Source organism: Cyprinus carpio, chromosome B10 (genome assembly GCF_018340385.1).
Source record: "Cyprinus carpio isolate SPL01 chromosome B10, ASM1834038v1, whole genome shotgun sequence".
NCBI lineage: Eukaryota > Metazoa > Chordata > Actinopteri > Cypriniformes > Cyprinidae > Cyprinus > Cyprinus carpio.
This window is the reverse complement of record NC_056606.1, coordinates 7,596,166-7,615,700: the sequence shown is the minus strand read 5'-3', so window position 1 is coordinate 7,615,700 and position 19,535 is coordinate 7,596,166. Positions and strand designations below refer to the sequence as shown.

The following is a 19,535-nucleotide window of genomic DNA, read 5'->3' as shown; positions in this document are numbered from 1 at the left end:
ATGAGTTATAAAAAAATCCACCCCCCTCACAGTTGTCATGAAGGGCAAAATTAGCAATATAGACCAAAATCATTTTTTGAACCAGGCTGTAAACATGTTTTTTTCTGCTGTAAAGTTGGCCATTTTAACATGGGGAGTCTATGGAACTGACTCCCTTTTGCAGCCAGCCTCAAGCGGCCAGTCGATGAATTACAGTTTTAGTCACTTCCTTATTCGCTTCACGAGAGAGAGCGGGAGGTTGCCGCTCGGGTGGAACATGTGAGAGACACGCTGAATGAAAGCACATTCACTCTCTGACAGCAGATGGCGCTAAACTTCTGCCCTTACCCTGTAAACCCCATTAATAAAGCAGCTGCTACTTTCTAAACCATTTTTTAAATAATTTTAAATAGCCATTCAGATTTGTGGATTTGCTATGGTGTTCATCACAGAGCCAAATACTTTAATATTTAGATTTAATAGGCTATTTATTTTCAACCTTTTTTGTTTCTTAATCTGGACTACAACATGTCCTAGATATTGTTTGAAAGTGTTTTGATTCTTTATTGTTCATTCACACATTACATTAGGGCTTCTTTAGTTAACAGAATGCCAATGAAAAATTCTTCTGAACATTCATTAATCTTAGATATTCCAATATTTAATAACACATTGTTAAAAATGAAAGTTGCAACTGTGTTATTTAATGAGCTAACATGAACTTAGACTTGTATACTTGTATTTTTTAACAAAGATTAATAACTTCTATAGCAAATGTAGCTATTGCTCATTGTTTAGCTGTGCATTTATTGAATGAGAACTATGCGATGTCCGAACTGATAACACTATATTTTATGTATTGCACTATATTTTATGTAAAAATCATTTTCTATTTTTAAACAGTCTTAAATTCTTTTTAAGTCAATTTTTAAATCATTTTCAAAGTTCTTAAATCGCTTGGTTTATTTTTGAGGTTATTTTTCTTCATGTTTTTTTTTACTTTCTTTCATGTAAAGCACTTTGAATTACCATTGTGTACAAAATGTGCTATATAAATAAACTTGACTTGTGTTAATGCATAATGTTAATGCATTAACTAAGGTTAACTAATGATGTCTTATTGTAAAGTGATACCTATTGGTCTTTATAGTTCTTTTGCACATTAATGTGTAAAACTTTTAACTTTATATAGTTTTTCTGTATTGCTTTATTGTATTTAAATGTTCAGTTATTTTTGTTATAAGAAAAAAAGTTATTTAACCTGTTATACTGTATTATGACCACTTTTTTAAAACTAAATTTCAATACCGTGATAATACCGTATGCCGTGACAAAAGCATTATCAATTAATCGCAACAGGAAAATTTGATACCGGCATATCCCTACTTTCAATACATTTGATTAAATTGTATTGGTAACGAATAATACGAATTTTTTTAATGCTGTTCTAAATATTATATTCCAAAGTTACTGTTTGTACGTTATGTCACGTATCTTGGGAGTGAGCAGTTAACAACCTGAGCGTCACACTCGGTTACTACTGTATATGCAGGATGGCTGCTCCGCCTGAGATTGCAGATCCCCCTGACGATTAAGTCTCTTGTGTGGGAACATTTACAGGAATGGAATTTGTGTTGTAGACAAAGCACACACAATCTGTCGTAACTGTTTCTCAAAACTCACTTATACGACAGGAAACACGTCTAATATGCAAGTGCGTCTCCGGAGACAACACCCCAACACTGATATTAGCGGCACACGTAAGAAGCATCAAAAACAGGAAACTTTTCCCACTGCATTCAGAATGAAGCTACAAACTAACTCTGACCGTGCTCAAACAATTGGCAATAGGTGTTTTCATGGCACTAGATATGCAGCCGTTTTCCGTTGTTGAGAATGACGGATATCATTCATAACTCATACAAAAATGAACTGACACTAAGTGAAAACATGCCTCACAGACGTAATTAATATATCTATAGAAAGCTTTAAATGTCTGCTTAACGAAATAAAAAAAATCAAAACAAAAACTCTTTCATTATAATCATAATCCGTAAAGATCTCTCTAAAGGCGCGTCTAATGATAGCGAGTCAGGCAACTTCATCCTTGCGACACAGACTCAGAAAACACTACTTTATTAGTAAACAATTTAAATATCTCCTTACTATTTCCCCCTGTCACATTTATGATAATTACTTTTGTCGTTGCTTTGCGACAAGCTTGTGACAGTCTCAATTTTGTTTCATCACTAATTAATGGATGTCTAAAATATAAAAGTAAGGAGAAGTCTAAAACAGGCGTGAATCCAAGTCTCCATATCAAATGGTGAAAGAAGAGGTTGAGCGTTATAGGCAAGTGCCAACTCTTCCAGGAGTCAAATCCACTTGCATGGTGGAAGGACAATGAAAGCCAGTGTTTATTTTTGACTCGTCTTGGAGTAATATATTTCATTTTTGTTTACTCGGGTATGCTGACTGCACTAAAAATGTGAAGCCAAAGTTAATAAAGAAAAAGTCAAGTTATTTTTGTTGTTATTATTAAGTTAAGTGAATCTATTGTTCCTTAGCATTGCTGGTAAAATGACATGAACCCGGCCCCCAAGCAAACCTAACCGAACCGGACCGAACCGTGCCATTGGTGTATCGTTACACCCCTAGCAAATAATCTGGTGACGTAGGTCTGCGTGCGTTTCTCAATACCAAGTATGCTGGTAGTTTGGACTTCGTGAGTTTGACTCGGGAGTGTGATCTCCCGCGGACGGGACAACGCAATTCCGGTAATTCTGCAAACAACAGCGTACTTGAAAACATCAGTCAGCTCGCCTTGGCTCTCAATGACAACACACTGAATAGCTGGCCAATCAGGGCACACCTCACTTTTCAGACCGATGAGCTTTGTAAAAATCGATGCATTTCAGAAAGGTGCAGCATAGAGGAGAAACTATAATGTACTTTACATGGAAAATAATGTGTTTTTTGAACCTTAAACCACATAAACACATTACACCAAATACACAAAATAGCACTCTTTTTAGCAGCATCATATGACCCCTTTAACATATATTCACCAGCCACTGTGGTTTCCCACTATCAACATAACCCTGGAAAACATTTAGCCAGTTCTACATCTAGACAAAGCGCAAGAACAAAAAGCTCTGCTCATTCCATCTCACTAGTTCAAAATTCATAAATAATTTCTTTTCAAATAAGCACATCTTAAAATCTGAGATGCTGTAGATCCCAGACATGCCTTTTTAGAGGCAAAAATGGTCCACTATAGTCAACAGTCTACTGCAATGTTGTCACACTTGTGTTCTGTGAGCATTAGTCATATGTGAATGGGAGAGTCAAGAACATTTGCTAAGCTACAGATTACAGACGTATTCTAGGCAGAAGGACCCATGGTTTGATTACGCAGAAAAAAAACAGGATTAAAAGAACTAACATACTAACTTCAAAGATCAACCAAATTTTGTGCCCTTTTACATATGCAAAGCTAATACGTTTTGAATATTATTGATTAAAGTATACGTACTTCATCAGAATGAAGACAACAGCCTATTAATGCTGCTTAGCTGACATTGTTCATTTAAATGGATTAGTGTCAGATAATTACTTGTTCACATATGGCACGTGAGGTCAACAATTAAATGCATATTACTCCGTCTGCTCTAAAAATGAGAATTCTAGCTATGTGGCATGACGTCACTGCATAAATATCGGCTGTTGTGTACATGTGTTTAATATATTTGTGTACATTACAGTAGCAGGTATAAGTCAGTGTTAAAGTTCACTGATAAAGTCAAGGGTACAGTCATGCCATTCCACTTCAGCTGCTTTAGTCAAGAGCTGCTAAACACACAACTGCAGGCAAATCATGCGATTTCCTGGCTGACAACTTAAGCTCAAAAATACCATGATTCTTCAGGCAAAGTAAACGCCATTCAATACTGCCCAGCAGAGATATTAGAGATGCAGACGGTTATGAACAAATACACACCAGTCAAACTTCCTGGAAAGTCCTTTTCATTGACTTGAGCTGGGATAACTACATAAGTGAAATTCAGATGAAAGTTATGAAAAAAATGTTCAGTTTCAGATATACAGACTCCACTATTTACTTTTTAAACAATGATTAACTTCTGAACGCTTTTTTCAAACTTTTTTTGTAAATACATTTTAAATTTTATAATACATAATTATATAAGCATAGTATATATATCATTTAATCTATGTATTTAATTTTTAATTTTTTTTTTTGTGTTTGAGGTGGTGTATTTATTTTTTCATGTTAGTTATAGTTGTTTATTTTTATTGCCTTAGATGTCAGCATCTTGTGCTATCTTCATGGCAAAAATGGAATTGGAAAAATACATTAAAATTTTTACATTTTACATTTAAAAACAAAATAAACACAAAAATACATAAAATTATACAAGATTTTATTTGCCATATTTTTGTTTTTATTCGGTTTTATTTTGTGTAAACCTTGTACTATTAAATTAACAAATGATTAAAAAAATCTAAAATCTAAATAAAATTTTACTAAAGTCCTCAAGTGAGTGTTATTTCCATGGTAAATTATAATAAATATATAAAATAAACAAATGACACAACAACAATCAAATGTTGTAAAATATAAACTATATAATAGAATAATGTTTTAATAGCACGATTTAATCTAATAATGTATGTGTTAAATAATAATATTATATTAAGTAATATCTGATTACAACAATTTACTTGTTTAAATATAATTTAAACAGAAATATATAAATGTACTAAAAACTAAATATAATATATTACTTATACAGTGTATTACATATACTTCTCAACAAAAATGTTTATAATATGAATTATTTTGTGTTTTAAATGTTACACATATGATACACAAAACAAATCATGATAAATGTGTGTGTATATATATATATATATACACACAAAATAAATATTTAGATAACCTCTCAATATAGGCCCAATTCTTGGTGGTCTATATAACATTTCATACATTGCAATATTTTTGCAATTTATCTCCAGCTATATATCACTGAAAACCTGACTCAGGTAAAAAGTGAGGCATCTGCTATCATTCATATCACCCTAGAGTTGGATATCTTGTTTACACATTAAACCCTAGCGTACTGTCTACCTAGAAGGCATCACATTCGGAATTATTTGACGCTAAAACCGGTTGTCTAGGTAGTCAGCTCCCTGAGCTTTTGAAGTCTTGCACATCTTGCAAAACACACTGCTCTCTTCCTTAAAGACTGGATTAGAGCAGCTAATGAGCTAAAGCACCGCAAGCACGACCCAATCTGCTACTACAACACTGCTTCTGACCAGAAACGACGACATAATGATAAAATCAATGACATTATGTAGATGTAATAATGTTTCAGATTGCACTGGTGGAGTTAGCACGTTAGCGCACTGCATTTCCCTTTGTGTCGCCACAGAATCAACCACATAAACAGACACACACACGACGGGAAATATGCGTTATTAATAGCAGAAGGATTGTAAATAAATGATTTGTGAGGTAAAACGGGTTAAACGAGTGGCTGGCTTGACGGTGGTTGAGATTAAAACGCCAACCCCATATACAAGAGAGCTAACGTTAATGGGCTAACGTTGCATTAGACCCAAAATACGACTCAAACCTACACCGGAGCGCAATGCTGCCGTGCTAACAGCGAGACTGAGGTAAAAACCCACCTTTTAGACGCTGACAGTGGCTATATGAGCGTTAAAGAGCGCGCTGGGTGTCGGTGTTTTGTGTGTGAATGGTAATGTTTGCTGCTGGCACTCACCAGGAGTAGCTCTGCTCCGCCATGTCAGTCAATCAGTCAGCAGCGGCTGAGGACTCGGGTTCGGCTCTAACGACGAGATTATCTCCTCCACACGCTCACGATCTCGCCTTCTTTACTGAGCCCCCTCCGATAACAACATGGCGATGTGTTTTCCTTCGGCAGCTCGCAGCAGAAATGACAATGATTGTGGCTGTGCTGCTAGTCGCGGCAGAGAAACAAAAGCAGTCCGGGGGTAAAACCGAAACGTTTCGCTGAATTCAGCTGGCTGGCTGTCCTCGCAACAGGCCCCGCTTTCAAAGGCCCTCAGATGAGCTGCAAACCCATCTTGGGTGTGCATGCAGAGAGAGCTGTGTGTTGGGTTTGTAATGGAAGCGCACGGATAGCTTTGTTTTCTATGGCGAGCGCGCGACTGTCGCCCCTGCCAGAGAAGTGCGCGTGCACGCGTTTGCCCACACAGATGAGAGTGAAGGGACAGGCTCTGCCACTCGGTCACATGCAGTACTGCAGCTTCGACACGCTTCTCACGATGGCCTCGGCTCAAATACATATCGTAGGCATGCGTTTAAAGGGTTAGTTCACCCAAAAATGAAAATTCTGTCATTTATTGCTCACCCTCATGTCGTTCCAAACCCGTGAGACCTTTGTTCATCTTCGGAACACAAATTAAGATATTTCTGATATAATCTGAGAGCTCTCTGACCATGCATAGACAGCAACGCAACTGAAATGTTCCCAGATCCACAACGTATCGAGGACAACAGGAAAACAGCCCATGTGACATCAGTGGCTCAACTTCAGCTTCGCGAAGCTACGAGAATACTTTTTGTGCACAAAGAAAACAAAAATAACATAATTTATTCAACATTTCTTCTCCCCGAGTTAATGTCTTCCACCACTTTGGAGAGTACCCCGATGCATGCGTCGTGGTATTCTCCAAAATGGTGGAAGAATTGTTCTATTTTCGTAGCTTCACAAAATTGAAGTTGAGCCACTGATGTCACATGGACTGTTCTACCAATGTCCTTGATACGTTTCTGGACCTGGGAACATTTAAGTTCTGTTGCTGTCAATGCATGTCAGAGAGTTCTCAGATGTCATCAAAAATATCTTAAAGGGATCATATGATGCGATTTCAAGTTTTCCTTTCTCTTTGGAGTGTTACAAGCTGTTTGTGAATAGATAAGATCCCTAAAGTTAAAAAGACTAAAGTCTCAAACCCAAAGAGATATTCTTTATAAAAGTTAAGACTCATCCAGGCCCTCTTTTAAACATGCCCCCACATGTCTACGTCACTGTGTGGGAAGATTTGCATAATGCTGCCCAGATGTTAACGAAAAGAAAGAAGGCGTAACTTTTATTCTTTCTGTTGCCACCGCTTACCGCCATATTGTGTAGACGCTGTGTGTTTCATTGTGAAAGCAAAACTACTTTGTTTGGCCTTCCAAAAGAGGACACAACTAGAAATCAGTGGTAAAGTTGTATTTCAACACTGTTCCAGAACAGTTCAACCCAAATATTCAGATGTGTGCAGCACATTTTATGGAGGATGAGGGCTGTTTCCTGAACCAGTAGCCTACAATACCGTCTGTGCACAAAGGCTGTTTCTATAAAGTGGGGCAGTTCAAACGTTGCAAGGACAGTCTGGTGCTTCCGACTCACAGCCTGTAAGTACGTTTTCATATTTAAAGAATTTGCCACTTTTGATTCAAATGTGAGTTTTGAGCAGTGTAGAGTAGCGCTTGTTGTTTGTCATTTCTCTGATCACAAATGCAGACATGGTTTTATGTTCACGCAGCGCGATATGCAACGCAACGCGTAAAAAGACAGTATAAGTCATTATAATCAGTAATTATGTCCCCACTGAATGCAACAAATCCTCGTTTGTAATGGGTTTTATTGTTTTTGTCTCATCCTGCTGGGATTCGGCATCCCAGTATGGTGAGGGGCTTAACATTTCCGTCACACACTTGAGGAATTCAGCCAATCACAATGCACTGGATAGATGGTCAATCAGAGCACACCTCGCTTTTCAGAACGATGAGCTTTGTAAAAATCGACCCATTTCAAAAAGGCGGGGCATAGAGGAGCTACAATAATGTACAGTACTTGGAAAATAATGTGTTTTTTTAACCTATAACCGCATAAACACATTTCATTACACCAAATACACAAAATAATGTTCTTTCAAGCAGCATCATATGACCCCTTTAGTTTGTGTTCTGAAGATAAACAAAGGTTTTACAGGTTTGCAACAACATGAGAGTGAGTAATTAATGACAGAATTAATTTTTGGGTAAACTAACCTTTTAAAAAGAACAAATGTGAAAAAGGCCAGGAAGCTGCAAATGATGTTAGCTTTGAGTCTGTGATCCTCTTTAAAAAAAAATCTTATTTGTTAAACAATATACACTACGTTCCAAATTATTATGCAAGTGACATATCAATAGGATTTTGGTACAATAAAGAGTCAGATTTTTGTTTGTGTTGTTTTTCACATCTTTTTTAGATAACTGGTATCAATCTCAGACAGGTTTGCTCAATAGTTTGCCAGGTCTTCTTAGGTAAATGGAAACCCTACTTGAACCCTACACATTATTAAGCAAGTCACAGTTCTCATGAAATACGGTGAGGAAGAAAGATCTTTCTGAAGATGAAAAGTATGAAACAATGCAGAAACCTGCACAGTGGCTGTAGAAACACATTTTCAATGTGCAGGTTTCTCTTTGTGAGGTTTGGTTAGCAGTGACTGAAACGCAGCTTTACACACAACTGCCAGTCTGCATGGAGAGGATCTTGAGACTCCAGTAGTTTCAAACACCTGTCTGCTGCTCAGCAGTGGCTTTTTTACAGCTGCCATTACAATACAGTTCATTGTTTGACAGAAACTTTCCTTAATAACTCTTTTTATCTGACCAAGATCTCCTGTGCTCTAAAGTCACTCACAAATCTTTTGACAGTTCAATAATTTCTATTTTTGGGGGCTTTTTTTTCGTGAAAATATTGTTTTGTTTTGATCACTTTTGCAAGACATTGCATTGTTTCATACTTTTCATCTTCAGAAAGAACTTTCTTCCTCACCATATTTCATGAGAACTGTGACTTGCTTAATAATGTGGAACAACCTCTTTAAGTAGCGTTTCCACTTAACTAAGAAGACCTGAAAAACTATTGACCAAATCTGTCTGAGATTGATACCAGTTATCTAAAATATGTGAAAAACACACAATGAAAATCTGACTCTTTACTGTACCGAAATCCTATTAATATGTCACTTGCATTATAATCTGGAACGCAGTGTAAATAATGCCAAGTTAATGTTTATTTTATAAATATGTTTTTTATTTTATTTTTAAAATGGATATTTATACAGATATACCCTTTTTTACACATATGGGTGAATGATAATTTTTTTGTGCTATTTTGTGTATTTGCATAAAGGTAATGTTAAATTGGATTTTTGTTATATTTTTAATAAGAAGGTATATTGCAAGCCTTACATTTTTATTGATCACACAAAAGATGCCAGAGACGATTTAGCTTGTTTTGTTTTTATAAGACATACTTTATTGCCAGTGTACAAGATTGTTTGGTTTTGTTCCAAATAATTTTTTACATTCAGTCGGTTACAGAATCCATATTTGAAATTTCATGCTTATACAGTATATTAACAATTTTAACAGTCATTTTGTTTAAGTGTTCTGTTGGTCCAAAAGTAACAATATTGCCATTACATCTGCAACACAATTTAGTTTAATTCATTCAAATAGCATTTTTTTGGCATGGGTCACAGCAGGTTTTTGGCTTCATATTTCAGGTTTAGTTATGGGCCACTATTTTTGCCTGCCATGGCAGAGGTTATACTAAACAGATGGTACAACACAATTACGGCTGTTTCTTCCTGAAAAAATTTTTTGTGCATTGGGTAAATTATCAGTGATTCAGTCAATAAATCAATAAGAGGATACAATGGCAATCTCCTGCTAATTCCAAAGCCAAAACTACAGGAAAGGGCACACCATTGTTCTTTTTTCCTCAGTCCAGAAGCTCAAGTCAGTGTAAAAGAGCTCAACGGCAGGGTCTTTGTGTGTAAGGTATAGAGAGGAGTCGGATTAATCCCCCGGGGGGCTTCAGACTGGGATTACAAAAATCTGCAAGAGCTGTTTTCCCAGAGATTATTCCCAACCTGTCCTTGTAACCACAACAGTTGCTTAGAGAGACACTGCCCAGAGTCAGTGGACTATTGATTCTTAGGTGGTCTCATCTAGTCCTCGCTTTTGCATATGGCCTTGAGCTCCCCCTGCCCTTTTTATTTTACCAAGAACCAAAAACAATAGCTTAATAGATGTAATGAAATTCAGTCTGAGTCATGTGATTTTTTTATTTCAGCTGTTCTACTATGCCATCTACCTGCTGAAAATAAATCCTCTACAAACTGTATGATTTGAGGTATAAATCAAATCCTAAGTATTACAGTTACAATACTAGTGGTTTATCAAAACTATACAACTACATTTTTCATGGAGTTCCCGATTTACACCTAAGTGCAATATGCCCAGTTATGGGGTGGTCAGAGGCCCGAAATTTCCCCTACCTCCCACCACGAATGTGGTGAATCGGCTAGGCCCAACATTACAAAAGGAACAGCCACATATGCCGTTCAGCTTCATGTGGTGCAGATGGTAAAACGTGTGCTCCGTACTCATTTTGAGGTGCTCAAGGCCGGACTTCGAACTGTTTAATTAATTTTTTTTTTAATCACTTTTCAAAATAACACTCACAATCAGAAAAGCATTTTATTTTTCAATGAAAATGAAGGAAATAATCCCAAGTAAAGTTGCACTATAGTATCGGGTATGGTAGGGGTAGGTGTAGTGCGGGCTTTCCTACCCATTTGTCTCAATACGGTGGCAATCCATTTAATACTTTGAATTAAAATTTACCACTCAATAAGTTATTATGCGTACGTTATAATGTCCTGCAATAGGGCCTACTGAGTGCAGATAATCCCATTTCATAGTAGTATAATGAGATCTTTGAAAAAAACTGCCATGAATTAAGTAAGGAAAGACTGACCGGTTTTTCAGACACTTTTGATAGTTCTCTATTTTGTTTATGAGGGGTGTTGTCCTACAAGATGGGTGCGCGGTTTGAGCTGTACGGCCTGTCAGACGTTCATGGTTACTCATCTGGATTCCCTCAGCATCTAGGAGAAACATATATGAACCGTCTTGATCTAAACACCGACAGTGATAGATGGTCTGAGTCCTGCAAGATTTTCAACATGCGTCTCATACTGTACAATTGATGGACCTCTTGTGTACATGATGGGCTTGTCTCCACTGATCAGCCTAGTGTCTGCACCATGTAGCGCTGCGGCTCTCACGGCCTCTCGCGTCTTTCTAGCTGGCTGTTTCAGGAACGTAGCTTGTCGAAGGCTTGATGACATCTCTGCGCACCCTTGCTCAACCTGAAGTTAGGGAAGATTTATAAAAATAAGTAGATCAATAACTGGGCTGGAAGACCGGATATTGCAACCGTTCTTAGAAAGTTACTCACTCTCACACGAGAATACTTGTAATCTGCATCCAACAATTTTCTTTCTTCCCCAATTGAATCTAGATGAAACGTCTCCCAGGACTTTCCCTCTTCTGCTAAAATAAAAAGAAACCGTATACTAATATGTAATATCCAAGTACAATCTAATAATGACTAATTTAGTGAAGCCTGTAATAAAAACCCCCCCCCCCCCCGCACACACCCTTTGATCTTATAAGATATTTATATGCCTGTTCCCTGATTAACAAAAAGCAGCAAGCTCTAACGTAATAAGTGATAGGTATTCATGAAACTGGATCAAGATGGATGTACACTAGGAGACGCTTAAATATGAAAGCACAAATTTCTTGGACCAGAATTTTTTTTTTTATTTTTATGTTTTGGTGTGATTGATCAGCAGAGTTTAATTTTTGATTGCATGATGATTGCGTAAACTTACCGACCAATGAAAGTGGCAAAAAACAGCATCCCACCACAAAAAACAAAAAGTGTAAAGATTCATGCTCGTGAAACACATATTGAGTCATTTAGAGAATGAGCACATAAAAAAAACATTATGTTCATGACTAATTTCACTGTTTATGGCATTTCAAATAATTTTATAGGCAAAATTACCAGATACTAACTAAAAGTTAAAAAATAGATATGATAATTAACTTTTTCAATAATTAAAAATAATGAACATTTAAAATAAAATGCATGCAGTATAAAAATAGCATTTAATCTAACTTAGCAGTTTTTAAAACAAAGCCTAATTTTCAATTAAAACGTTAGAGGAAAAACACATAATTTAAAAAGAAGATTCAGACATTTGCATTTCTCACCTGAAGTAACAAGGTCTCTGTCCTCTTGGTTTCTGGACTCAAGGCTCTGAGTGTGTTGTACTGAGTGAATGGAGTGGCGTGGGCTTTTTAAACCATCCTCATCCCCCATCGTTAAAGCATCACTGTGGAGTCACAGGCGGGTGCAACATTTATTACTACTTCCTTCTTCCTTTTTTACAAGTGCATTTCCATATGTGGTGTTTGTTTATATTGATTTATTTGAGGTGACAATCTGACCACTGATTACTCTTCATTACTCACACTTACAGGAAATGCAAGGAACAATAGTTCCGTCATCATTTATTTACTCTAAAGTCATTCCAAAACTGTATGTTTTTCTTGTCTTCCATGGAACACTAAAAAATTAATTTACAGGGACATGGCTCAGTGTTTACAGTGAAGACAATAGGCACCCATGTTGTTTTCGTTTCCCAATGTTCTTCAAAATATCGTGTTTTGTGAATCCAGGCGGAAAAAAGAAATACAGGTTTTGGAACGATATGTAAATGAATGACAGAATTATTTTATTTATTTGGTGAAACTGGTTTATTACTTCTATTTGCACTGCATATATACTGCAGTAATATTTTATAAGCTGAATAATTTATATGATATATGAATTAAACATTTGAACATTAAACTTTTAAAAATTAATGCATTATGAAGTTTGGTATAATAGCTGATAATGCATGATATAAACAAATTAGAAAAAGGTTTCTAAAAATATATATGTAATATTCAAGTTATATATTCACCATGAGATAAAATGTTTGCAAAACACAAGTGGCCTGTGTAAAAAGTGTGGGACACACTGAACATTCTTTATTACAACTATTTTCCATAGTTTAAAAATAAAGGTCTTTCAAGAAAAAATGGAAGATAGGACATATGGGAAGTTTGTAGTGACCAAAACAGCTTAAACATATCAAAACTATTTTATATTCTCTCTGCTCTTAGACTTCAGCTCTGATACATTCTCTCAAACAATAAAACAAAATTAACATAAAATTTTGTTAAAGTTGTATTAAAAACTCCTATTCATAGCATACAAATGCAATCTGTATTTTCCACAAAGCTAGATTCTCTTCTTTTTTTTTTTTTATTTAACTCAAAAATTTAAGTGAGACCTTTAGAGAAAAGTTTTTTCAAGATCATGAGTGAATGAAATTCAGTTGCATGGGTAACCTTTTGTAAACTTTTGGGTGGGAATGTAAATTACTGTTATGGTTTCTTTTAGTTTTTCTGACATATCAGAAATTAAAAATGTCTCCTGGCGAGGGACAGCCAACAATGATGAAAAAAGTTTAACAGCCTAGTGAACCCTAAATAATCTTTCTGATCTAAGATGTCCAGGTAAACGCTCATGAAACATTTCCGCTTCCAACTCTATTTATCAGCATCCGGACTGTACAGGTTTTTATTTTTTCCAAAATAGATATCTTTTTTTTTTAGGAGCCAGACGTTCTGGTGTTACCCCATGCAGAGTTTATTTTTGGCTTCAAATAGCATGTTACAAAATGCATTCTGATATTTGCTGTTTCAATCCTTTGCTAATTGTTTCTTGTAGTGCGAGCACAGTTTCATGAAAACAACATGCTTTGCACGTACACACAAGGGCTCTACTAGTAACAAGATATTTAATGTACCTAATGGTTTCATTTATCAAACTATGATTAGTATCAATTGTATAGCATATTTTTCTGTGGTTATCAGGGTGTTGTTTTTTTGAGTCCAGTTGCCTCACTTTTTATTGGGCACAAAGTCTGGGCTTTTTTTCTTTTATCTTTTCATTTATGTTTTTTTTTTTAATTCTACTTCCATAATACTTTTTCATGATTCAGGTCATATCAAGTTCAGTTTCAAGTTTGTTTAAATTGCATTGTTTTAACCACCAGGAAGTTTCTTTCTTTTTCGTCTTGCATTTTCTTGACGAAGCGAAGGCAAACCTCAAGGAAGTTTTTTATTATACAACGTTACTATCAGATTGAACTATTTAAAATTTCAAACTGTCCATGTAATCGCTCTCTAATCTGAGGCTCCTTCGGGGTTGTGATTTCAAGAGCTTTTTTATCACTCAAGGTATATGAGTATATGAAACAAGAAGGCTTGAGGGATCATATTTTACTAATAGACATTTGTTCACTAATGAGACATATGTTGTATATCACATTGCAGAAAACAAACTGACTGAACACTTATGACTGAAATTCTGTCAGCATTTTTCTCAACGCAGTATGGACTTATTTTCGTGGAACACCACTGGAGTTATTTTAAGCAGAATGTGCAAACTGCTCTTTGCCTGCTCGTGTGTAAATGATGACCAGCAGCTGTCAAAAAAGGATTGTGAACACAACCCGCGATGAGTGAATGACAGAATTTTCATTTTTTTAATGAAATATTCTATGTTCGAGTCCAAACCTAATAACAGATTTTGGTTTGTTTGTTTACTATATAGCACTACTACTTCTAAAAAAAAAAAAAACCTGGGTTAACCACAGTGTTTTGCAGAAAGAATATGACAAACAAACAATCCACATATACACCACCTATAAGGTTTAACTGTCAGATGCTGCCCACACAAAATGAACTGTTAGAGATTCTTAACACTGACAGAGATTTAGCAGATGTAATATGTAGCGGTCTGCTCATTCTAACATGTCTTGGCCCCATTAATGCAAAAGCTCGATCTCCACACATGGTCCAATGCTTATATTGCAATATACTGAAAAAAGAAGCACTCAGTTTTACCAATATGAAAATGTATTATTTAATATAGTTGCATTATCCGTATCCAGTATATTCCCATAATGTTTTTGTTTCATTTCATCCTTGTATGACATAAGAAAGTCACTATAGCGAATATGCCACTGTTGGTCAGAATAAAAAATTAAAGAATTAACTTTTTTTTTTTTCATTTTATTTGTAGTATCTTATTATTTAGTGGTTAGAATAAGTACGTTTTGGGCGAAATTTAATTATTTAAGCCCCCATATCTTCAGGAGGTCGTGTAAGGGTTCTCAACCTTGAAGAGGAATGAGGAGGACTCGTCTTGTGTTCGTTTCCCAAACAATTTTCCCGATTTAGAGCAAGTTAACAAATATGTGTTGTTTTGTTTTAAACCTGCTAATAAATACATGGTGGACTGAGTCATTTCTGGCCTGAATTTGGACAGGTGCTTTCGAAGCGATGGCCTTGAGTGTGGCGTGTGAAGCAGTATTCAGTTTAAGCAATGTAAGCCGTTAGATTTCACCCTCGGTTGGTGATAGCGTGAAGTGGATCTTGTGAAATGTCTGATCGCATCCAGTCCAATTACTCTTGAAAAAACTTGAATAGGTTACGAAAGAATAAAAATATCAAACTTTTTCAGAGGTACTTGCGGTGTTTGCACTCATGCTGCCCACTGGTTTCGGCTACACGCAGAAAGTTTTCTCAGTTATGAGGAGAATCTGGCTCTGATCTTCAGTGCACAGGAACCAGATACCAGCCATGCCATTAATTATGAATTTACCAGTCTTTTTGCATGCCAAAGGTCAATTTCTGCATATTAAGAGGTAATAGACGCAGAAAAGCGTTGCTATATGCACTTTCATGAGATACGGGGTAAAACAATTAACTTTGTTGGACATTTTTACAAATGGGCATACAACTGAATTCATGACAATTTATTACATTCCAAGTTTACCCATAAAAATGTAAAGTGCCAAAGTACTTTAAGGTCGTCTGGAAATGCAATTAAAGTAATTCTATAGCTGTTTGTAAAGCATTTGCAGCGTGAAAAAAAAGGCTAATAAATCATTCCCCATATTAGAAATAATTGCAGCAAACCTTTAAATTTTAAGGTATTCAAAACAAAAGCAACATAAAAATCGAAAAATATAAGTTAGCTATACAATTATAGGACCAAAAGTAGTAAATGCCATTTATTTGTGTTTTATTTGTTTAAATGGTAGAAATTATATAAATAAAAACACAAATCATAATCATACTATAAGACATCGATCGATTATGGTGATGAAAAAAATGACTCGCGCCATCTCCTCATTGGTTGTGCCCTTTAGTGAGAAATGCAACCGGATTACATAATGAAAAAATTTATATTTTTCCGCGTTTGACTTATTTTCGTTTAAAAGTAGTAATTTAAAAAAAAAGCTTTCTATAGGCTCTATATATGTATATATCTATATAATATAATCATGTCTGTGAGGCAATTTCACTGAGTTTTAGGTTCATCACTGAAAGCGGCGTCCTTGTTCAGGGACTCGAGGACTGTGTTGTGTTTTGTTGATATTGTGAGCGCACAACAAATAAAACTAAACCCTTTAGAGTTTAGAATGATGTATTACTCTTAAACCTTTATGGAGCAAAAATGACGCGTATTTTTAGTTGTTTCCACTGTTAGAAAAAAATTGCAAGTGATTGCGCTGGCGCCTCCAGTGTCCAAAAGAAAAGGCAGAGCCGCTTCAGGTTCCACTTCTCAGCCACAAATGATTGGATATGCGTCTAACAGCGCAACATTTATATAAGGTTAAGACATTTAAAACAAAACATTGTGATATGCTGTGAACTGTTTTATATATACATTTAATTTGTAGGGCAAGTCATGATTATACCGCTGGCCGCTTGGGTCCTTACTTGAAACAAACAAAAAAACAAACCACCACACACACACACACAAATATACTAGCTACATTTAACGACTAAAAATGGCTCCAAACGTTTTTCTATATTAACTTTATAAAAAAACTTAATAAAAAAACCATACGCACTTTGTCCATGGTACATAAAAAAACGGAAACTGTTTCAATAGCTGAACCAGTAGTATGAGCAATTATTTTGGGAAAAAAAAAAAAAAAAAAAAGCTGGCTAGGGCCTATATTTGAGGCCCGTGCAGGGCTCTAATCCACTTCATCCAATGCTGTTTTGTTCTCTGTTTTCATCTGTGAGCCTATGTATTTTATCATTTTGTTGAGTTTAAAATGTGTGACACATTCGTTCTGCCCGCTCCTGATCATTTGGTCCCCTATTAAAAAAAAACAAAAAAAACAAACCAGAAGAATCCTGCAGGCGCCTATGGATAGTCCTGTTTATTGTCCAATCTATAGTTGTATATCGTTTAAGCACATTTTGGGACCGTGACGCCCCAGCATTTAAGCTTTAGAGATGTCCTGGGTTCACAGAATGAACCGTGTACTGACTGAAGTTGTACGCCAGTGCTGACTTTGTGTTGTCATTGTGGGGGTTATATGGTTTGCTTGTCTCAAGGCACGTCTCTTTCTGTGATCTTGCTATAATTTGTTAACAAGGGAAAAGTGAGGTAAGATGAGTGGATGGTGTCAAATGCAAATTTTCCCAGGCTTTCATTAAAAAATTACAACATTGCTGCCTTGTTTTAATGTGTTTTTCCAGAAGTATTATTTAAAGGTTAATAGTTGAAATATTACATAAAATCCAAACAGGAAACTGTTAGTGACCTTGCAGGAAATATCATCACAGGATAGGATTGAGAAACTTTATAACAACAAAAGTACAGACTGGATTTCTATGAAAAGTCAAGAAACAAACCATTGTACACCTTTAAGACAAACAATTCAGGATTTTCACCTTGAACTTCTGGGTTTTAGAATTGAAGAGACCACAGTCTTAGCGCTGGGGAAGCACAAGGAGGAGGAACACCTCATATACCCAGAAAACAACCTTCATGTTGAAATGTTGGATGTTGACATATCTTACAAGGAAACTCCGGTCTTGGTTTGATGTAAGACCAGGATAGATTCGGTTAAGTTTTAAAAATAATCTAGATATGTGATCAGATTAGTGGTCACTTATAAATTTAAATGATTATCTTCATTTAACTGAAGCAACAAACTTTCTTCCAAATCTTTCAAATATATGGCTTATGGATATCTTTTAGATATACAGTCTAGCAGTGATGTGTCAAATGTGCAGATGATTAGTCAAATAAATAAATTTCATGCAGTACTGTCACAGATGTGCTAAAAATTTCAAAGCTACATTTATAATCACATTTAGATTAGCATGCTCTTTTTTTACATTTTATTCATTTAATGTCTATTTTTTTCAATGAAGTTTTATTCAAATCAATCAATTCAAGTTTATTTGTATAGTGCCTTTAACAATACATATTGTTTCAAGAAAGCTTTACAGAAAATGCTTGTTTGCAGTGTCCCAGGCAAGGAAGTATCGAGTTATCTGTCAGAGATGAGTGTGTATACTCATGACACATTAAAGTGGACACATTATGGGTAAGGAAAGGTGTCATATTTATTGGTTTTGGGAGTGTCAACAACAGAGTGAACTGCATGCAGGGGTATAAAACAAAAATACTTGCTAATTGTATTATAATATGCTTGTATGCTTTTACCTGCAATTGTTTCAAGCGACTCCCAAACAAGATTCACTGAAGCTAATCATCATGATCAAACACTGTTTGATGTGTGACGATCTGCTCGACATGAAGCTTGTGAGCATGATAAAGAAAGAGTGGTGTACAGCGTTACCAGTGCTACCGCTTATTTTACAAACTCTTCAAAAGCGGGAAAACGCTAGTGAGGCAAACAATGAATTAGCATTTTCCATTCAGGACAATGCGACAGGCAAAGACGACAGGACAAGTGGGCGGGCAGTATACTAATGATTCATGTTGACATCAACATGAAAATGTCTTGGGATTTGTTTTAAAAACGACTCGTTTCAATGAGCATCATAGTCGACTCTTCTAATTGCGCTACAATCGACCTATAACTTTATACACAGTGCAACTTTCAAAACTGAAAACGCTGGGAGGAAGTTTATTACATCCAGCTTAGAGTCTGTGATACATGTAGCACAACATGAATAACATTTTGACAGGTTGTGTGTAGTTCATCCAAGAGAAGTCCCATTTTATATCTCATGTTAGTTACTGTTTTAAAATATTTGAAAGATTTTACAAGGTTCTTAAATAATAATGTAAATAATAATATATATCTTATTAATAAAGAATTAATAATACCCGTTCATCTTAAAACTGAAAACATCCTCTTTAGCTGCAGCCTGTTATATTGGTCTTTAGAGTTTACAGATATGTTAGAACACATCTGGAATCCACATTTGGCGAAAGCCTTATAGCAGAGAAAAACAATCCACAAAAAGCAGTTCTTTACCTTTCTGAAAAGAGGGAAAAAAAAACTGGAGAGCTTGAGTACAAATTGGTCAGTAGACATAAAGTGTTTAGTATTCAGTCTCCAGGAACTGAACACTATCAGTGTTACAGTAAGCAATAAACAGTAATATAAAACTGTGAAAATTTTATTGATTTATAACAATAAACATTAATAACAACTGATAGTTGACTTGAAATGTTTAC

General features: G+C 35.6%; 2 protein-coding genes and 1 pseudogene across 3 annotated transcripts in view; 1 reads left to right on the top strand and 2 right to left on the bottom strand.

Annotated features, from left to right (window-relative positions):
* LOC122138669 overlaps positions 1-6,281 on the bottom strand; it is a 32,666-nt pseudogene extending 26,385 nt beyond the window's left edge.
* Positions 1-19,535, bottom strand: part of LOC109071181 (solute carrier family 35 member E4-like) — a 224,911-nt gene that overhangs the window by 116,384 nt on the left and 88,992 nt on the right. The window lies entirely within an intron of this gene.
* sftpba (surfactant protein Ba) overlaps positions 1-19,535 on the top strand; it is a 226,829-nt gene that overhangs the window by 174,994 nt on the left and 32,300 nt on the right. The window lies entirely within an intron of this gene.